The sequence below is a fragment of the Cyprinodon variegatus genome, unplaced genomic scaffold (assembly GCF_000732505.1).
Source record: "Cyprinodon variegatus isolate N-32 unplaced genomic scaffold, C_variegatus-1.0 Scaffold1677, whole genome shotgun sequence".
NCBI classification, from domain to species: domain Eukaryota; kingdom Metazoa; phylum Chordata; class Actinopteri; order Cyprinodontiformes; family Cyprinodontidae; genus Cyprinodon; species Cyprinodon variegatus.
This window is the reverse complement of record NW_015152130.1, coordinates 99,861-102,443: the sequence shown is the minus strand read 5'-3', so window position 1 is coordinate 102,443 and position 2,583 is coordinate 99,861. Positions and strand designations below refer to the sequence as shown.

The 2,583-nt window shown below is 49.4% G+C and overlaps 2 protein-coding genes across 2 annotated transcripts in view; one reads left to right on the top strand and one right to left on the bottom strand.

Annotated features, from left to right (window-relative positions):
- chchd7 (coiled-coil-helix-coiled-coil-helix domain containing 7) overlaps nt 1-1,404 on the bottom strand; it is a 5,721-nt gene extending 4,317 nt beyond the window's left edge. Inside the window, exon 1 of the mRNA XM_015404251.1 lies at nt 1,158-1,404. The gene's annotated coding sequence lies outside the window, so the exon portion shown is untranslated. The remainder of the gene's footprint in view (nt 1-1,157) is intronic.
- A 315-nt stretch (nt 1,405-1,719) lies between these two features.
- The window catches only part of LOC107104282 (zinc finger protein PLAG1-like), a 19,738-nt gene continuing 18,874 nt past the window's right edge, over nt 1,720-2,583 (top strand). Inside the window, exon 1 of the mRNA XM_015404249.1 lies at nt 1,720-1,852. The gene's annotated coding sequence lies outside the window, so the exon portion shown is untranslated. The remainder of the gene's footprint in view (nt 1,853-2,583) is intronic.

Here is a 2,583-nt window from a genome sequence, read left to right as displayed (position 1 = left end):
ATGAATGTATAAAAGTATTTGTATTAAACTTGCTCTGAAAACAGGTTTCTACCTAAAAAGGCTTTAAGGAAGCAGGATGTGATAAAGCTGTTTAAACAGTTTCATGTTTTTATGGTTATTTATTCTATTTAAATGCAGGTCACATCTGGGACAAGGCTGTGGACACTATAAGAGGACAGATCTGTTCCACTCAGTGTGTTTCTGTTTACTGAAAGTAAAGGAAAGGAGCTAAGGTCATGTATTAGTGCTCTGGTATGGATGCATGGTGAACCTCCAGCCCAGAGGCCACTCTGTCCCTGCCCTCTGCCCAGCATCAGGGCTTTCTGATGGGGGAGACCTACAGGGAAGTCCTGCTGAATCCCAACCACAGTGGATCTTTCTCTTCAAGGAGATTCAAAGGTTGTTCACAGAGAACCTTTTAGCATTAGGCCCTGATGTTGAGGGTCACCTGGGCTTTTATTGTGAAATACTGACAGGAAATGACATGGGGTTGCCAGGGGTAACAGCAGGTCCAAAGCAGAGGGTCTGGGGCAGTGATCTCTATTTATTCAGTGAAGCCACCAGCCGCCATCTTAGTACTCCCCACCTTCACAGAGATGCACAGTAAAATGCTTCCTTTCAAGCATTTGGCTGCTAAAACCAGCAGTTTTCTGTCTGCAGGAAGACGTTCCTCTGGTTATTTCCCAGCCAGTGCATGAACTAAGCAATAAATCCATCTATGGATCCTATAGTATAGTCTGTAGACTAACATTAGTCTGGCTATCTCAGACTGACTGGAAGACACTGACTGAGTTAGCCACTGACATTGGGTCTAATGTTAGAAAATAGAAAGTAGAGGAAATAGAAAGTAATAAACTGTATTATTTTTTATTATTATTTAATAAAATATTCATATTAATTGCATCTGAAATGCTCAGCCCTGACCTCCATGCTGAAGCTCCTCCTAATTGATGACGCGGTGCAGGGTTTAACCACTGCACCTGAACGCACCTTAATGATAAACACTGAGCTTCCTCTGCTTTAACCTGTGGATCAATGTGAACAGCTCAGCCTGAACCGGTTTCCAAACCGGTTTAAAGCGACAGAGCAACATGTCTGCCGGTTCGGACCAGAGTGGGTCCAATATTCCGGTGCTGAGCCAGAGGAGGTCCACCTACCTGCAGAAGATCGCCTCCGATCCGCACACTACGGAAGCCGCTGAGGTTCATCCAGGCTGAAGGTCATGGTTCAGTTATCAAACAACCCGGAGTGAGCCCAGCTGTCCTCCCGCTGCCGCCGGGTGTCCTCTGCAGCTCCTCCTGCCGCTCCTCCTGCCGCTCCTCCTGCCGCTCCTCCTGCCGCTGCTCCTCCTGCTGCTCCTCCTGCCGCTCCTCCTGCTGCTCCTCAGACCCCAGCTACAGAGAGTTATAGCTAGCTAACTGCTGCGCTCTACAGCACAGCGCCAGGAGAACCCTCCACATACCGCGTCAGCCAATCAGAGAGCAGGACGGCCCTGAAAGCCCAGCGGCCCAATAGCGTTCCTGCTGAGGTCCGAGTCCCGCCCAATCACAAGCGCGAAGACCAAATGATTGACAGGGGGTCCGGCCAGTGCAGCAGGCCTGACTGTGAGAGGGCGGGAGAGTGGCAATGCTGAGAACCAATCAGAAGAAGCAGGGGGACCGGAGTGGGCGTGGTCAGGGCATAGTGCGGTTGCATCGCAGCGCATACACAATGGCTGCCCGAAAAAAGACAGAGCAAACAATTTCCAGGCCCGCCGCGTCTGGCAGAAAATATGAGAAAAAAATTATTAAAAATTCAGGAAATAGTTGAAAGTGAGGAAAAAGTCCAGAGAGAGGATGAGGAAGCTCCCAGGGTGAGTTTGGTCCAACAGAAGCGGGCGGACAGCCCTCTGATGGCGGCAAATATCGGGTTATTTAAATGAGGGGGGGAGGGGGGTAAAAGTTTGTTCATCACAGTGAGCGGAGGCTCCGCGCGCTCAAGGCCGCTCACCGCAACACTACCGCAACAACCCGCACGGAACAGGCACTCTGGCCCCGCAGCCGCTCTGCCAACTTTAAGCAGCAGAGCAGATCAGCAGCTCAGGCTGCGGGAGCCTGCAGATGTTTGCGGGGATCACCTGTCCGCTGCTGGCCGCCTCTTTGGACCTGTTTGCTGCGGGGCAGGATGCGGGACCCGCTCGGTCCGCCGGCTCCTGCGGGATTATTCGGTTCTGCAGAACCTCTAAAACTTTGTCTTAGTTGTGTTTTCCAGAAATGTGAACTTTGAGGAGAAGTTAGAGGAAAGTTTGTGACCGTGGAGCAGAACATCTGCCTCCTCTTCATCCTTCACACATCTGGATGCAAACGAATCAGTTCCTGCAGAAATGAATCTATTTAACTCAGATCTGTTGGTGTCTCATCATCATAAAGATCCGTTCTTCTTCATTGGATCATAAAGATCCGTTCTTCTAAACTGGATCATAAAGATCCATTCTTCTAAACTGGATCATAAAGATCCGTTCTTCTAAACTGGATCATAAAGATCCGTTCTTCTAAACTGGATCATAAAGATCCGTTCTTCTTCACTCAGAAGAAAAGACACAGT